This window comes from Bombus bifarius, unplaced genomic scaffold (genome assembly GCF_011952205.1).
Source record: "Bombus bifarius isolate JDL3187 unplaced genomic scaffold, Bbif_JDL3187 scf7180000008193, whole genome shotgun sequence".
Classification (NCBI taxonomy): domain Eukaryota; kingdom Metazoa; phylum Arthropoda; class Insecta; order Hymenoptera; family Apidae; genus Bombus; species Bombus bifarius.
Genome location: NW_022884501.1, coordinates 464,523 through 484,747, shown reverse-complemented (window position 1 = coordinate 484,747; position 20,225 = coordinate 464,523). Strand labels below are relative to the sequence as shown.

The window sequence follows — 20,225 nt, the reverse complement described above, 5'->3', positions numbered from 1 at the left end:
GGTTAAATTTTGTTTATTTATTCCACATTAGACGTGTTTTTTCCAACCCATGTGATTGGCATTTACGATCGTATCTCTATTATTATAACAACCTTAAAAACTAAAATAAATTAGATACTCCAATACCTATAATATACGTTTTCCACTGTATCTTTCAAAACGTACAAATGCATTTCTTCACAAAAATATTGATCTTTTATCTCTACTTTACTTGGATAATTACATCTTTTACCATTTCAATTCTCCAACCATTCGATGGAATAAAAAAATTTCTTAATTCCAAGCCAATTCACCGATTACTAAGATCAACCACGACCACGTTGTTCTTCAGGCAGATGAAAATTGCCACGCGAAGGATCGCGCATGCATTGCGAAACGTGGCATTGTCGCGTTGTATCCCGTATACGGTTGCCTTATCTGCCACGATCGTTGTACCTACGCGCAGGAAATACCTTTCTGTGAGAGATAACGGCCGGTCTCTCGAGCCCTGTTCCAAACCCGTTCCTATAGGCCTGCGACTATTTAAAGAGGCCGGCTCGCGGATACGCACGGCTCTGGCCACGATAACGGTGCCCCCACGTGTATCACTCGAATTTGCTCGACGCTGATACATCGCTCAGATACCGATAATTCGTCCCGGATTGAATAATCCGCGCCTGATCCCTTTCGCCCCTTTCTTTTGGCCGCGCTCCTCCTTTGCCTTTTATCTTCTCGCACGCCTCGCGCGCTACACCGGAGCCGATCGCGTGGAATTAATTAGGCAACCACCTGTTTTCGATACAGTCGACGCATAAATCGCACGTAGACCGCACCGTACTCGTTCGTGCCACGGTATCGGTATGCCAGATCCGCGAGACTGAATAATAGCGTTTACTTCGGTTACGGAAAGACGGTATTACTTGCAGAGGTGATTGTAAATCGATTGTTAGATATTAAGGCCTTTGATTTATTTAGATTTTTCTGTTGCTATTTAAAAGGCTGTTGAAGTTTCACAAAGGGAATTCTTAAATAATTCTCTTCGAAATTAAGAAACATTAATTTAGGAGCTGATAGTTTGGATATTGTGTTGTTTTAATTTAGATGTTTATTTAGATATGAAGGCTTTTGGTTTGTTTAGATTATTCCAACGGTGTCTAAAATTTTCTTGGAATTTTACTAAAGTTCTTTTGCTAAGTGCTTTTTTGGAAAATCCAGGAAATCTACTAATTTAGGAGATACATGATAGCCTAGGTGTTGTGTTAGGTGAATATATGACATGTATGTGGATTAATAGTACTAAAGATATTGTTAGATATTAGATTCTAAATAGGAAAATATTTTTGTATATTACGAATGATCTAAAAAGCAAAAGTATGTAATACATCGCGATAAAAACATTATTTCTCTTACTTTTACGACTTTTATACATATTATTTAATTTTAAGTGTTGCATTCAAGAAACGTTGCATCGACAAGAATCTCCCCATTCAATAACATATATTATTTATCAATATCGATGGCCGATCGATCGATCGATATCGTTCTTGGGGCGCGAGCGAAAAATCTACTTTATGTACAACACATTAATCTTGCAATTACCCTAACACGCCAACTTCAACTTGTTCAAAAGGTACATACACGTCGACTGGTGCATACGTCGACTCAGTCAATTAAGTTTCCTTCTCGTTCGTCAGGAATAAATCAATCGAGGAAACGCAATCAATTATATTATCCGCCATATTCATAAATTTGACACCGTTATCTTAGTCGTTTTCGGTTGACTTCTCAGTGTGAAGAAAGTATTTCCTCAACGATGCTGAGGATTAATTATCTCTTATCTTTTGACGAATGCATTTTGAAAAACTCTGATACGACTGTTGCGATTATCATGCGACGATTTAAAAGAAACGATCCGTAAGAAGCTTTATAGATATACCATGATATCAAATATTCAATTATAATGGAATTAATGCTTGCCTTACGTTATAATCAGTTTTTGATATTTATAAGAATTACACATTTATATTGTGATCGTGACAAGTCGATATAACAAAACTTTTCGATGCTTTTTACGAAAAATACGCAATACCGATCGATATACAATATGTACAAAGTTTCAATAATTATCGTAATCGATTAATATAAAAGTGTATACAGTTGAAAAATTCCAAACAGTCTAACTACAATTATTTCAATAGACAATGAAATCAAAGTAAAAGGAATATTCTTTCTAAAAATATAGAAAGGAATTTATTCATCGTATTTCATAGAATAATATCTTACGCTGTAGTACCCTTGATAATATTTTTCCTCTTAAATATAAAAGAATGAAATTAATATGAAAAATGATTCTAGAAATAAACCAAATTCCGTAATGTTCTCGACTGCTTATTTGCATCATAGTGTCGAATAGAAAAGTTTGCGACAACGTCCTGGTCTTATTAACGGCGACGATAGTAGAATAGCGATCGATCACTCACCGCGAAGGGAATTGGTCTTCGTTACTAATAGAACCACTAATTGCGTGATTTCGAACCAGGGAGACACTGTGCGTGCTTTAGGATTTGCAACGGTTATGTCGACACGGTTTGTGATGGATGGTGCGCTCGTTGCGTCAGTTGTTCTGCTGGCTTTTTCTCGGGGGAAGTTGTTGAATGAGATTGGAAGGAAAGCTAATGTCCGAAGTACTTTGCGCGAGAACTGCGTGTGATTATAACGTATGCGTATAATGTATACTCGTTTGTGCGTTTTTGTCAATGATTACACTTTGTTGGCAACTAATGCGAGGAAAGTATATCGAGGTGGAAAAATTGATATTATTCTGTTGCTTCTGGAGATTATTATTATTCATATAAATCACATTAATTCCGCGAACTTTCGTATAAATACGTGTGAGGATATTTATATTATTATTTCAAACAAAATATTCAAAAAACACACCTTTTCTTTCAAGGACAAAAACATACAACTAGTGAAAATAATAATTAGATTGCGAATATTTACGAATATTAGATTGCTCGGAAATTTCGTTGCGATTCACATTTCGACTTGATATATATTTATCGAATTATATAAGTGCCATTTTGTTCCACAGTCTAACTCCATCTTTCACGCAACTTGAATAATCCATCCTTTCAGAATCTCTCAGGTTTTTCGCCTAACTTTACAATATGATTTTTTATGTCGACCAAATTCCTTAAAAATCAGAACGAACTTTCCGAGCGAACGTACAAATTTATATTTTTAAGAACATAATTGAAGAAACGAAACGTAAACAAAAATTTATCATAAATATTATAATAGATACTCTATATACTCTATGAATCTTCGCACCCTTCAGTTTTCCACACATTCACGAAATCCGCAGCCTAATAATAATTTTATCAACTCGTTTAATCAAATTTCGCCAATGTGATCCGATCGTTCTAATGTTAAAAATCACACACGAAAGAGCGTCTTATATATCGTAGCAGCGAGTCTAACCAACGATGACGAACGGTAATTCTCATCTGAACCAGCATCCAATCTCGACGTCATACCAGAAAGCCCAAGACCAAGCTTACGCATCAGCTAATAGAAATCAAATATTAAAGTAATTCTACGCATTATACTTCATCTATTTGGCGCGTCATTACAAACCTGACAATTCGTAAGAGTTCTCGTGTTCCTCGAGAGTCATCGAACAGGTGCATGATGTTTCGACGCTTATCGAGGACGCGAGTGCACGTCGTGCTTTCGAGAGGTTCGGTCAGGATGAAAAGATCGCGGTGGATGGAAAGAGAAACGGGAAGAAGAATGAACGAAGCGGTGGGCGGCGAAGGGCAGGGCTCAGCGACTTTATCGCTTATTAATCGTGCGACTCTGCACGATTATCTCGAGTGAGAATGGCCATTTCCACACAGAGGGTAGCAATTATGCCCGGTTCGCAGGGTATTATTACACAGGCAGAATATCCGAGGCGACCGTGGCTCGCGTAATCGCGGCGTAAAGCCGAGTCTGCAGCTAGATGGAAACACGTTCGCCCCATCCGTGAACCGTGTTTTTCATAGATTGATTTACTAAGTATTAATTGGCAGGCATATAACGTAGCTACAAATTAATACTTAGTAAATCATGACTATACTACTAAAAATGTAGAAGAAAATTTGGAGGATTAAGGTGAAGTTTTAGTTGAAGTGTAGAATGGAAATGGAATATATTTGAGAATATTTTAAAAAGTATGACAGGAGATATGAATATAAAAAATTGTATTATAATTTATTGGAAACCTCGAATAAGGTTTTATAGCGCATTTTGATCAAAATTCAATTAACAGTAATGTATAATTTTATAGTCTTTATCGATCGTTTTAGTACACATTGGTCACAGACATCTCGCCAGAAGGCGGAGTAATATCGAACATAAGAAGTACGTTGGGTGTTTAAAACTTGTGAAGCGTTGTAATTAGTCTTTTTAATAATTGAAAACTTCTGCTAGGTTCATCGATGTTTGTAATATCGAACTATATCTTTATTTACAAAAAGGAATTTTATTTACACAGTATTTTTTTGGTTTATTTTATTAAGAAAGAATAGAATTTGAAGTATTAATAGAAAATTCTGGTTTTCATCTACGATTGAGTATAAAATACCTTTGTGAATTTTTTTTGTGTATGATGGAACAAAATATGGAAAATTTTGTTATGTTATATGTTTTGGTAATATTTCCTATATCATGACTTTATTAGTAAACAATTTCATTCGCCTAATCTTATTTTGTGTTACTTCGTTAAATATCAAAGAGAGTTAGTATATAGTATATCTATTATTAGGTATACTTGCTAGTATAAATGAATGGGGAATAGTTTTAAAGACATTTAGTATATGCGCACAAATCTTGCTTTCTTTTTATTTTTAACGACAAATAGAGAAAATTTTAATAATTGAGGAAGCAATTACTTTGTGATATATATTTTATTTTTATTTATTTATTTCATTAATATAGGTATACACTGGAACAGTAATCTAAGATTTGAAAGCAGTAAAAAATTACAATAATTCTCTTCCGATATTAATGCAAGTATGCTCTTAAAAATATTGCTGTGATTACTGTTATTAATAATTATTACTCAGTATTATGACAAAGATAATTCTGATAAAGTATTTATGTTCGAAGCAGGTTTTCATTTTTGTGGATTGTGATGTTGCGGTGAAAGTGAGTAATTTATCTGTTTGATGAATTACAGTAAGATTCTATAATGAAAACTCTAAAATAAGTACATGCGTCTGCTAGTGATTGCACAAAATCATAGAAGGATTGGAGGTGAAAGTAAATTATATGTTTGTACACGTCATTTTGAGTATCGGAATTTTTATCCTTTGTTGGAATTTAGTGATTTGATTTATTAATTCGTTGCTTTAGATAGAAAGTACGTACGATCTTTTACTCGTATTTTTCAAGAACTGCGATTAACATGCCACTTAACATTCTTCAATTTCCAAGTAATAACAAAATCTGGATATCGTATTACCTTACTAAATAACTTAAACCCATAAATTGAGGTAAAGGAAACTAAAGAATTTCAGAACTTCAGTATCACATTTTATACCTCGTATATACGTATCTTGTCTAAGAACTTGGATGTAGATCTTATATAAATCTCCTTTTACCAATCTGTAACAAAACATTACTACATCTTGTGTCGAACTATTGATATAAATCATATATAAGTCTCTTTCTTCTATTCAAATAAAGTACAATAAATCAGTGTACATGCATGTAAACACATACTACACGACTACACATTTCTACACGATATCTACATTTTGTTCCATAAAGTAAAAGTGACGAGTGGTAATAAATAAGTTATGTTTGAAACAAATTATACCGGCAATTTGAATTAAATGCTCGCTGTATCGTGGAATGAACATTTTCGTATAAGTTCGTTCCATTGCAACTTTTCTTAATTAGAATCGCAAGAAATTACGTTTAACTATATTAATGTTGATAAAAATGCAACGACTTCCGGACAATTTTGCTCGATGAAGAAACTGGAAGCCTAATCGGACTGACACAGAGAGCGTGAAATCCCGATTGCTATTAAACTAATAGCCAACGGAAAAGCAAAAGTGTGGAAAAAGGTTGTCGGCGGCTTTCAACTGACAGGTCCTAATTATTTATCGTTTCCATCCGCCTTTTCTCATTTGCAGCGATCCTAATTGCATAACGTTTTCATGAATATCCATCGACGTTTCGCTGCCGGCAAAGATCGGTGCAGGCCTGGCCTCGTATCGTCGCGAATAAATAACGAGTTCCCTTCTCGCCGCGAAATTCTACCGCAGATGAAATCTACGAGATCGTTCGAACGGTTGGTCTCTGCCAACTCTTAGATCCTATCTAACCGACCCAGCCTCAGATGGCGTACGCGTGGCAGTCTGTAATTAAAAAATACACCGATGGAATCGCGTTACCAGACCGCCTTTCGTACGTAAAACGCGCTCTTGTTGCTCTGAATTCGAATTACTTCCGCCCTCTTCGATCCGTTACGAATGGAAACGCGAGTTTGAAGATTTAAAACAAAGACAGTGAGCAATAATCACTTTTTATATTTTTATTTTTTACAATTTCATAATGATTATAAAGCAAAATTTCTTTCTTTTAAAACAGCTATTTACAGGCCAAAGTGGTTAATTCCACTTTTTCGAACTTTAATGCCACAGCATTGATTGATGCATATCCTTTATCATTTCATCAATTTTTTTTCTTTCACGTCTTGTTTTGCTGAGTTAATCGATTTGGCTAATAAGCGAAACAAATATCATCCGCGTCTGTTGTCAGTTTTTATAGGGCAGCGCTAAGTAAATGTTTGAGTTTTGGCTACAATGTATACGATGGTAAATTGTAGATATTTTGCTCGTTGGATTATATTTTTCTTATTCATCTTGAATAAAACTTTTCTTTTATATTATCTTTCAAAGAAATATTATTTTTTCTTTATTTTAGATTTCAAGTCTAGGAATTAATTGAAATTTTTGTTCTACTGTTAGCTAAACTTTCAAAGAAATTATTAGACAATCGTTCAAATAAAGGAATAATATTAAATACGAACGATTCAATCATAGATGACAAAATAAAATTCCAATTATTCCTAAAATTCCTAAAACGATAAAACTGTGATAATATTTGGATCAATAATACGAGGTTGTCAGCGTATAGAAGTTTTATTTGTATTCGTCGATGTGTATTTTGTGCTTCAAACTTATTATCTAATTTAATAGTTCTCACCCCTTGTTATTGTAATTAACCGCTTCAAATTAATGATTTTGACTATGTTACCCCAGAAAGAAAATTAGTTATTCTTCGATAATACAAAACAGCTGGCGATGTGAAAGTAATTTAAAAAATGAATCGTTTGTTCAATACAGATGTGAGAAGTTTTCTTTTTCAATAGAAAAGAAATTAACTTTTTGTTTCTACGTGCACACGTTTAAGAAAATAATTACTACGTTGGGAAAAGTATTGTGATTGCACGTTGCAGGTGTATCGTTGCACCTGCGAAAAACGAAACGTGCATTATCCATTCAATTTTATTCCTCCGCGACTTTTTCTGTCTTCGAGGGGAAAAAGAAACGCGATTTGCCCTAATTTCGCAAATCGAGTAGTTTGAATTTTTCGCGCTCGATGTTACGTTCACTTTTGTACAAAAAAATACGTGTCTCGTTCTCGTTCTCCATGTTTTCCATGTTAATATCAATCATGAATAACAATCCAAACGAGTCACGTTTCCTGTAAAAATAATTCACAACCATTGCCATACTTAGGAAAGTAATTCACAATCTTTATCATTTTCACGAAAATAATTCATAACGTTTTTCATTCGCTGAAACAAAATAAGAATAAATGGAGAAATAAGGCAAACTTTGAAAAACGACGCGAAAAAAATACCTTGTAAAATAAAACCTTAAAACATAACGTATAAGATTTTCCGAGCAGTGAAGGCGAATTCACCAGAATTCAGAAAGTACATATTTTTTTAACAAACTAATCTTATAGCAGCCAACATGCATATCCACGAATAGATATATTTGATATTCTTACAATAAAATCATATGATAAAAAATAAAATAAACGATAAATAAAATGAGCTACAAGAATTCTCTGTTGAGTTCACTCTTCCCTGAAAATAATTAAAACGCGTTTTTCTCAAAACATGCTGTCTTTTAATTCACTTTTACATACAGAGCTAAAATAATGATTTTTGAAGTAAATTGAGACCTAACAATTTAAAAAAATTATATATTGTAATCGTAACTGTAATTTGTTTGATGATGTACAATGTACGATGTACTGCGAAATTATCTCTTCATAGCTACTCCAATTGCCTCGATAAAGAAGATGGTAGAATTCTTCGATGCTAATTTCGCGGTCTATTCGTCCCTTACACGAAGGGAATGAACGAGCACGTTAAGATCGAGGATCGAGTTATGGAAAGTGATCCTCACGGAGTCAATCCATCGTCGAGTTGAACGTATACAGTTCCAGATACCGATTATTCCTGACAAAAAGTATAACAGTTGGAATTGGTAACCGGTATATCTAGCAATTTAGCCGCGAGGAATGCTCGTGAATAGCTGGACACGCTATCTCCTACTGTTTCGCTTCATAAATAATTTAATTTAATGGCTTGCTGTTTATAATTGAACCGACTGAAACGATGATAAACACGAACATACAGTGACGTACAAAAGTCTCGGACCACCCAACAGCTCACATTATTATTAGCTATTTTTCTTCCTCTCTTGTTTTTTTTCATGTTAATTAGTTCTATAATACTCGTTAAGAAATCTTAGATAGTGTTATCAAATCAACATCAACTTTTTGAGGAGGATTGAGAGGTCAATCATTATGTATAAATACATTTATGTCTTCTTTAATTCAAACATGATTAAAAAAGATGTGATGAATATTGTTATGATCGTAATATTAAAGAAAATATTCCTCGATATTAGATTAAATATTTCTCAGTATCTTTTTGCGAGGTCTTTTTACAAATAGTTCATTTTGACGATCAACGGTGACATATCTTTGTTAAAATTACTGTTTTGTTTAATATAATAACGTATCTTCTTGCTACTGAAATTCATCGGAAAAAGAAATAGTACCATATTTATAAAACAAAGTCAAGTGTCTTTTATTTGATTCTTTAACCTGTAACTTCAAAGAACCTCAAAGATCTTAGTTACAAATTAAAAAATAAGTTTCTCGAGACAACCAACTTCTTATAACAAGAACGTGATATACATTCTGTATAATATGACGAGATATGTCACTTTTGCAACAAGAATTTCATATACGTTCGTTATATATAATATGATAAATTGCGATTACGTAGCTACAATATGACGAATATTTACTTAAAGCGCGTTGCAATCTATCAAACAAAAATTACAAATAGTAAAATCTTTCTCTGCTTTCCCGAAGTTAAGAAAAAGTTGATAAGGATTGCATTTGTTACAAACCCTTAAACTCTGCATTATAAGTTTTACGGGTAATAAGTTTTAATTTTCCTTTTTTAAAGTAACGTTAATAAAACGAACAAATACATACATTCGCTTTGAAAGAAATGTGATAAGATAAGGGGTTAACATTGCCTCAGACTTTTGCATAGTGCTGTATGAGCGCACGCGACTCACTAGCGCGTATAAGCGCGCACGAGGCATAATCGCGCATAAATAACGCGATCGCGCGTTCGAAGCTCGCAGGTGCTGTTGAATTTTTGATGACTAACGATCCCATCGAGGCAGCGATCCGGCCGCTAAGAGGCGGTGGAACAAAGGCGAATTAATTAACACCTTCGCCACCTGCGTTCACCACGAACAAGTCCGCCACGATTTTCGATCAAGAGAGGCTTCAAAACGCCATCGTCGCTGAATTCCCGGCGAAAGTGAAGTTATCCAACGCTTTCGAAATTCTAACCCGTGGAAACGCGATCGTTAAATTGCTCGTTCGCGATCATCGTGCAACGAGAAGAATTACGACGTTCTTCGTTGCTCGTCCGGTCACGATACGAGACGACGACGTAACAACGCATAATTTGTAAAATCAATTTCATTCAACGCTAATTCGCGCTTACTGTAATTATAGGCGGCACTGGTATCACGCTGCGACGAGAAGCTACTTTCCGAGCTGTGTTTCATCGATTTTCGCGTTGCTTGCTTTTGTTCCATGTTTTTTTCGATCGATTGTTAAAGATTTAATATTAGAAAAGTGGCATTTGTGGAGATCGTTGAGGAGAATGGTTCGATTAGAGTTTTATATCGGTTTAACATTTTCAAGCTTGGTTTTTTGTAAATCAAATTTTTATACCTTTTACTCTTTGTATTACACTTTTAGATGTTGTGATATGATTTATATCCTTTGGTTAGTTTATATAAGTCTGTGATGTCAGGTTCGTGGATTGAACATGGAAGAGTGAATGTTGCAAAGATAATTAATAGAGGGAAGTAATTAGATTCTTATATTGGTTTAAGTTCGAAGTCCTTTCTTCTTTCAATAAAAATTTTAAATTAGATTTTTTCGTTACTAGGTTAAATTATAGGTTTATTTATGTTATAATGCTGTAATATCATAAAGATCGATATTTGAAAGGACAATTTTAGATGATTGAATCGAATATTATTAAATGAGAGGTATTTGGCAAAGAGCAAAGATTTCAATATGGGAGATACTTGGAATACTAACAGAAAAGTTTCAAAATTTTTGTGAATATTTCTTTGAATTTTTAATATCATCACATATCATGTTATTTCTATAATTATTATGATTTGGCAAGTAACGAACAAAATAAAGTCGGATTTTTATTTATACTAGTTTCCTTCTATTATATTTTGCCCTTATATAACACACTTTTGGTTTTCGTGTTATAATAAGGATATACATAATCATGAGAAATTGATCAAATCAGCTTATCACTTAGTAAATAATAGTGCCTTACTCTCATATAACATGTTTTTAATGTTTCATATCATAAGAAGATTATTACACACATTCTAATACACGTATATATATCCATGATAGATTGGTCAAGTGAGCTTTTTACTAATCCAGTAATTTCTCTCATATCTATAACATGTTCTTGATTTCACATATTATAAAAAGGTTATAAAAAAACACACACACATTCTAACATACAGCCACGATAAATTGGTCAAGTGAGCTCCTTATTTAATCAAATAATAATACTTTGCTCTCGTATAACATATTTTTGATTTTTCATATTATAAATAAATTGCCTGTGCGTGTGACGTGCATCATTAATATATACGCACGATAAATTAGTCAAGCGAGCTTCCTCTCTTCGAAATCAAGCAACGTGTACTTATTACTTATTAGGCGATGTTTCTCTATCGCAATTAAACCTCCACTATGTCCGACTATGTCGCATTGCGTAATGCCGTACCGCGGTATATGGACTTGGCTTATAATTCGCGGAATTGCGACCTTTGCCAATTTACGTTAACAGCTGTGATCGTCGCAATTAAAAGAGAAGGCAACGAGCGAAGGAAAGCCGCATAAATCCGTTCAGGTGCTTCCGTTTGAAATCGGCACGGTATGTATCGAGTAACACCGACGATAAAGTGTATCCAGGCGACTTTATCTCGAATTTGCGACCTATCCTCGCGGCATACACCGCGTGTACGCACGTTAAATTGCAAAATTTATCACAATCTTTTAGAAAGAACGAACATTTACGGGAAGGTTCTTCGAAGAGCGTAAGGTAACTCGAGGTTAGATTTAACCATTTCGATGTACTACATGTCTTAGGTAGTTTCGTTACTCCTGTTATGTATAGATATGCAAATGTGTACTTGTTGTTGTAAGAGTCGCCTCAATTTCTAGTGAAATGGATACAGGATAATATAATTAAAAAAATTTGATTTTATTTTACAATATTATATGTACAGCTGGAGAATAGATATCAATTTTTAAGAGCATGGCTATGATTTAAAAGTTCGAGAATTGTGGGATTTGGAAGGTTAAAAATCTGGTGATCTATGAGATCTTGAGAATTTGAAAGCTTAGAAATTTCAGAATTTTAAACTTTGAATGTAGAATGTAGAATGTAGAAATGATTGTAGAAGTTCGAGGATTTGAAAATTAAAGAATTTAAAGACTCGAGAACCTAACAGTTAGAAAATTCGAAAACTTGTGTATTTGTTAATTCGGTGTTTAGGAATTTGAAACTGTAAAGGTTCGAAAATGTAAAAAGTAAGAGAAAAGATTCTAACCATCAGAAAACAAAAAATTTTTAACACTGAATGTAGAAAATTGAAAATCATAATTTTCCCATTTTCACAAACTCTTCAACTAACATTTGCCGAATATTTCAAGCAAATACAAAATACAATACTTCAAATGCTAATTCCATCACACCATCGTACCTTTGTCTTTCACTCTAATCTTGGTATATCCTTAAATAAAACAAGCTTCTTACGATTCCACGTATACTTACGATCACTATAACATTTCGAAACGTCCAGCCATACTTAAGCCGCTTAACTCTCCATTAAACATTAAGATCGTCGCGTACGCGTCACGCATATACATATTTTTCTATCGCTCGTTACGGAGACACGGTGACTGTCAATTTTCCGTCGATTCATAAATGGCATTCACTCCTCGCTCATGTCGATTCCTCGCATGGTATCAACGCAGCGCTGTCACATATTCGACCGTTGCATTCGCTTTACATTAATCGCTCGGCCAAACGTATCGCCAACTTGGGGAACGCGATTTCCTCCAAGGACGTACTAGCCCGTGCTGGTGCTAGTTCCATGCCATTTGTCAAGCAAATTCCACGCTTCGTTGGCCTTTGAGACTGAGCATTAAATCGAGGGTGTGTAGGTACAGTGACTCATGAAAGTATTTGTACACTTACCATAGAAAAATTCTATGTACATAAATAATATATTATATGTGTTGTAATGTGACACGGCTGTCGTAGTTGTGTTGGTAATGATTGTAATGATATTATTAATAATTACAATTATATGCAAATATACATATAGTTCGTAAATATAACAAATGTTTATGGTTATCCATGCTGCATACTAATTTTTCACCAAATACATATTTTCAATGAATATCTTGTAACTTCTATATACATTTTCAAATTGATTTCTATTTTTATCGATGTAATTATCACAATCGTGTCGCATTATAATACTGATGATATTCTAAAATATTTTATATAACACATATGTACTTATATCATACGCGTTAAAGTTTTTTGTGGTAAGTGTTCAGACATTCATGGAAATCTTTTAAGAGTATGAAGATTTTAACTTCGATATGCATTTTCAGATTGGTTTCACATTTTATCAATATAGCTAATCGTGACAACCGTGTCTTAATATAGCGTTGATGAAATTTCAAAATGTCCTATGTAACGCGTATAATATGTCCACGAAGGTTTTCTACGGTATGTGTTAAGATATTTATAGAAATCATTCGTGAATATGAAAATTGCAGCTTCCGTATATATTTTCAACCTTGTCTCAAACTTTACCAACATTATCATGATAGCCGTTCCTCATTACAATATTAATGAAATTTCAAAATGCTCTGTACATCACATATAATATGTTTATAAAAGATTTTTATAAGTGTTCGAATACTTTCGTGATTCACAGTATACATATATCGGCGGAATACGAGCCAATCATCCGATACCGGCGCATAAGTTGAATAATTTCGCTCCTCATTTCAGAAACGTTCCCTGTACCTGTTTTCCCGGCAAACCGCGTAATCGTGGCTGATTTAAACACCGGTTAAGTGGTTCTAGTTTACGGGAATGAACGGGACACGCAGTAATAACCGTGAATTAACGCTTGCCCTTCAGCAATATGTATATAAGCGCGTTTTATATGGTGTGATAGCGGAATTAATAAAATATATACGTATACATACATATATAATTCTTCTCATTTTAATCGATGTTATAAGCTTGGTGTATTTTTTAGATAGATGAATTAATATCGTGCTATGTTTGTATATCATATTGTCTTTGATGACTTATTTGAGAGACTAATTCTATGGGACATGTACCTGTAAACGACTTTATCTAGGTTGTTATTTGCTTGTGATTGCTCAATTTGATCCTGAGTCGCTTTTACGGTGAAAGGTATTTAATGATAATATTATGATTTTCTTTGGGATCTTTTCTGGTAAAAAATAGCGACATAAAATTTGAGGAATATTATAATACAGTGAATTTTCGAAGGAAATATTTGTCTTATTAGATAGTAATCTTCTATAGTATTTTAGTAGCTCATCAAAACAGTATCAAAAACCTTTAAAGTATAATATTCTTAAATTCTTTTTTGTTATAATAGCGCAAAACTCTTTAATAGGAATAAAATTCTTTTGTAAAATGTTAAAAAATTTCATTTGAATTGCGAAGAAAACAATTTGCTTACTAAAGGTTAAAACATAGTAAAACGTGCTGGTAATAGTTGAAAATCTATTCCTTACACGCTACTTACCATATATTTATCTATCGTACCAGGTACACCTAGGAGCCACGAAAAAACCAGGTTTCTTTCTCAGATCCCTTTCTATGGAACACCATTTAACAGTTACGCGACGATAATGGTAATGACACAACAATAACGCCCACATGGGTGGAAGAACGCAATTATCCGTCAATGAATCCCACGCGCGAACGAAATTAGCGGACAGGCAGTGTGATCTGATCGAAGGTTCACGGAAACACGTGAAAGCGCCTCACGTGTCGGATACTATCACGTCCGACTATGAATTCAAAGTCGAACTAGGCTGTCAATTCGACACCAAACTTGGATCTCGATTACATGTCGAAGTAGACCGCTAATTCGAGCTCCAAGTAGGTTATTCAAAGTAGGCTAGTAATTTAAATAGCGAAGTGAGTTTGCATGTTCAATGACGCGAGGATATTGAAAGTTCGGAATTTTCGAATAGAATTTATATTGGAAGATGTAGATGTAGAAAGATGTAAAAATATTATTTATAATATATATATGGTAATTATCGATTCCTCGTTTTCAAATCGGAGCAAGAAACTGTGATCGATTATAATTCTGCTTTCTTTCTAAGCCAAAAACGTTTGGATTATAGAGAATTGGAAACTTGATTCCTTTTTACGCTTGTACTGCTTCCATATGAATAGAAAAGTATTTGAATAAGAATGCAATGAAAATTTTAATTTCAATCACCGTCGTGGATCAATATCGATACACGCGACATGGAATATGACAACTTGAAATCAATTGCTAATTCGACATTGATATATCTTAATATTATGTAACCTGAATTTAAAGGATATCTATATCAAAAGGAATTACAAGGACACAAAAATGAACAATTGAAGTACTGACTGAAATAAATTAACGATGATACTTTGTTTATCATCTCGAGAACAAATTGAGCAACTAATTTCAAATCCATTAATAATCCCAATCCGATTGTGCTAACAATCGATACGTCTTTTATTAATTGTATCTCGCAGTAAACCATTAATTTAATACGAACGTAGGTTGTCAATTTATAGTCAAAGTGGGTTGTGTTGATTTACGATCGAGCTACAAGACTGAGAAACTCAAATTGATAAACGTAGACTGTCAACCCTTAACCTTGGCCTCGATTTGTTCAAAATAGGTCATTAATGTAAAATTTAAATTTACTATTTCTCAGTCCCAAAGATTATCAATTCCAATGGAATTTAGATACGTCGCTCAAATACGAAAGAGACTATTAACTTGGAAACAAGATAGCCACGAGTGTCAGGACGAGAACGAACACGTCTGGAAGATGGACGCGGGCGAGTTGCAAACTCCCGGACACGAATTATACTAAATTGCCACTAACCAGGTGTGTCGAGAGAACTGGCATCCGTATCCACGTGCTGTTGCATCATCCGAACGCATAAATATGGATCGTGCCGTGGTGTTCGGCGAATAACGACAAACGAGACGCTTGCAATTAATCTGTCGTCGAGTAGTCGTGCAATTACACAGGAGACAGCACGCTGTCCTCTCGTCTAATGGTTTCTTTTGCGGGCTAAGATTAATTGGCATTAAAAACTATCTAACGGAAGGAAACGACTGAGAAAAGTATAGACTATGTCTTGGAATAATTGTGCTTTTACGCAAGAGATATGAAAGAACGTAGACATTTTAATGAATTAACACTTTCATGAATAATTATCTATATTATCTTATCTATCATTTATATTATACAGTAAGGTAAGTATAGGTTAAACACGATAGGACAAATTTACAAATCTACTTGATATACTTGATCATTATAATGTCATATAATATAGAAGATATTGTTATCTGAAATAAGTACTTACTCATGCGGAAATTTACGTATATTTTTGCTTTTCATTATTCTCGAATATCTGTGTCAAGGTATAATTCGCAACATGAAAATGATTTATGAACTGTGTCGTACACGTTGAAGATTTCATTTTGCTATTTCTGGCTAACTAATCGTTTCCTTCAAAATCATTAAATTTGCAAACACTAAATATGCTATATTTTGATGTGAATGGGAGTTCTAATGAGACCAACAGGCACTATTACTTGTGATTTACAGCCTGGAAGGGAATGCTCTTAAAGAAACTAACGTTTAAGATGCAAATAAACGTGCCATAAATAAACGCTTTTAACGCTGTGATACATTGCGGAAAATTGAATCTCACCAACACCCACGTAATCTATTAAAATGAATATATTTTATTTTTATCTTACTTTAACGGATAAGTGCAGTTTTAATTTATAATAATAAAATAGAATTTTATAAGTACGATTTCATAAATGATTAATTAGTATATGTTTTACCCCTAAAACGACTGCCGTATCTAGTTACGAATCAATATTCGGGTTTATTTGAAATAAATGTAAATATTAACTCGTACAGATGATGATATAAAGGAGCGAAGCAAAGAAGGAAATGAAACGGCAAAAATGACGAACGTGTACGCCCAGGGACGATTTAAAATGTATAAGGTCTGGGATAGAACGTTGTCAGCTTTCTCGAGATTCGATCCGAAATCGGATTATAGAGGCTCTATTTTAATAAGACGATCCTTCGGCAATGTTTAGTGAAATCCAGCATGATAGATATGCGATCGTCGTTCTTAATATGTTTGACAATTCATGCGTGTAAAATGACATTTCGAATATTGACTGACGAAAAAATACTTTTCCTTTCTATCTCATTAATAATTTCTTGCATTTATTACAGATTAAAAATCATGTATCGTGATTTATCGTCTTATATCTTAAGACAGGTAATAGTAAACAGAAATTGTATATTTTAATTTGATAGATCTCGTTCAGGTTGACTTCGAATTCTAAGGTAATCCTAACAGAATGAGAAATATTCTACAAAACATTCTTCTACGTCAACGAGCTGCAGAAATTAATTCTAAATATCTATCACAACAAATATTTTAAAGAAAAATTAGTTCTTGCTTCTTCATCTAGTGTTACATCCTTGTTGAATAACGCAAGTATTTAAAAAATCACCCAAACTATTCTCTCTTCCTCTGTTCTACAAAAAACTAACAATTAACTAATAAAATAGAAAAACTATAAACTTTCCACCTTATGCAAAATTAACAATGAACGAGTAAAATAAAACGTCAAGCTATTCTTCTACAGAAAAGTAGCTTATCCCTCTTCTATGAATTATCTTACAAAACTTTACGATTTTTACAAATCACAAAATATGTTACATATAATTCCTCTTTCTATAATATATATTCGTATAAAACGCAAAATCTTCTTCGAAGAATAACATCGAAAGACAAAAATTCTCTTTTCCAAACACAGATAATTCGCTTCTCTGCTCGATCCAGCATTACGAACCTCGCTAGAAGAGTACAATTAGAAAACAGGAAAAACAGAAAGATCGGAGAAAGCTGTCATTAGTGTAAAGAAAACTTAACGCCGATTTTCACGGACCTCTGTCCCAGTGTCTTGACATTTATTTCACTTGTCTGTCGAATCAGCGATGATAATCTTCACGATCTTTCGTAGGTATATAGTAAATCAAGCAGGGAATAGCAGAGGATCGTTTGGTCGTGTGGCGACCTTTTCGTTCTATTCGTTGGCGCGCGCCAGCTCGCTCGTTTGCAGAATTTATTGTCTTACGTCAGAACGGGACCCTGTTTATTATACGAGGCCGAAGATCGACTTTTTTTCTCATTGAGCCCAAGATGATTTCGTGACGGCCAGAATCTCGGGCCACGATTGTGTCTTGGCTTAATCGCACAATTAGGGCATCGCGTTACCCTGCGCGCCTGCTTCGACTACAACGTTGTTCTATTAAAATTCCAATATTCCTATAGATGGATAGATGTTTTGCCAGGCCACGGACCAGCGGAAAGGTGTGAGGTTAAACGATCAACAGACGATAAGGCTAATGAGCTATAACGATCCTTTCTCCATTTTACTCCGATCTCGATGCGGTTAACCTTTATCCGCCCGCAATTTTCAGGGCCCTCGTTAAAACCTCCGTGGCACTTTCTCCGCTCTCATCGTTGCCTAATTTCTGACGACACGCTTGCTTCGGGTGAAGTTCTTGTGCCTTGCCTTTCACGCGGAATTAGTTTTCGTATCAATATCGGTCGCGATATGTAACTCTAACTGGGTTAGAGATTTGCACGTTGACGGGTAGGTGGCTTTTCGGATCATTTGGATGAATTGATGGCACTGACGAAATTTTATAATGAGATTAGATTGGTTTCAATTGATTTTAGAGGAAAATGAGTTTTGCGGAGTAATTGTGCCCAACGTGAAATTGTAGGAAATTAGAGTACTGTACAAGATGGATACTCAATGAGCTATAATATTATGATACTGATATCAATATAACATTCGTACTATCGGTATTTAGAATATACAATATAACGTCAGTATCTGTCGTGGAAAAATATCGATAACACACAGCGTGTCATTCGATCGGAATGAAGGCAATTTGCAATATTTTCAAATCATTGGGGTTATTCTTCTTAAAAGCTCAATTTTGATAATTATATAATACTGACCATGAAAACGTTGAGAATCTAAACTGGTTGACTCCAGTTCTGTGAATGTTCGAATTCCATGGTCCATTCATTGCACATAACTTCTGTTCAACTCTTCGAGAGATATATAACTCACTTGCACGAGTTTATTTGTTGAAAGAGGAACATATAGATAATCATAAATCCCAATTTGAATTTTGAAGTCTGTCTCTGTCAAGTCTCAAGTTTCCAACCACCAGTCACATGATAACGTTCCAACTTCCAGAAACGAAAGTGACAGACAAACTCGAACTGGAAAGAATCCCGTCCCGTCCCGTCTTGACATTCAGAGCGAATCGAAGGAGAAAGTTTCCATCGGGATCGATACAGTTTTTCCCAGGGAGGGAAAATAGGAGTGCCTCAAGGCCAGCGTGGCTCTAAGGTTGGCCTGAATTTTTCGCATTAATTCGCCGATCCAGCTTTGCAACTTTGTCCTGATCGGCTCTGTCGTCCCTGTTGCTGCTTTGAATACCTGTTCGTTGTGTCGGACAGTTGCACCAACCGATACGTTACAAATCGTCCCGTAAATTACATTCCTTCCCCCGTGTTCCGCCATTGGTACGAGAAGATGGAAGAGAGTCAGAAAGATGAAGAAAAGTGAGACGTGAGAAACAAGATTGTCTACGTTGGTGGTAACAATAAGAGTTACGCGATGTCTTTTAAAGTCGATCAAGATGAATGGACCGTGGTTGATAATTGTTATAGCGAGCTAGTGTTGAGCTAGCCGGGAATAATTCAATGGAATCCCAAGCCCTCCTCTCCTTTTACCTCTGCGCCCCGATTGATTAGCATAATCATATTATTTCAGTGCATTCTAGGCGCGTGTAGGCCGATCACGAGTGGGATAAACGTGAACAAGCGAGTCGATATACCGGACCGGTGGAATTCCATCCTACGGCACTGGGTGAAGGAAAGCCAGGGAAACACGTGGGAAATAGCAAAGGGAAACGCGGTTGCATGCGCCTCGACGATCGTCGACGTGCTATTTATTGACTATCGGTAGTTTTCCATGTAACCGGCGCTGATTCTGAGCTAACTGGATCTCGATTGTTATCGATCACGAGATACCTAATTGCGTGAGAAATGGAACATCGTTCATTTATGATATCATACCTGATAAAAGGGTCTTTTGCACGTTGCTTTCTTCTTTGTCGTT

General features: G+C 34.8%; 1 protein-coding gene across 2 annotated transcripts in view; it reads left to right on the top strand.

Moving 5' to 3' along the window:
- The window catches only part of LOC117209731 (UPF0489 protein C5orf22 homolog), a 1,030,747-nt gene that overhangs the window by 846,503 nt on the left and 164,019 nt on the right, over window positions 1-20,225 (top strand). The gene's annotated exons all lie outside the window — the stretch shown is intronic.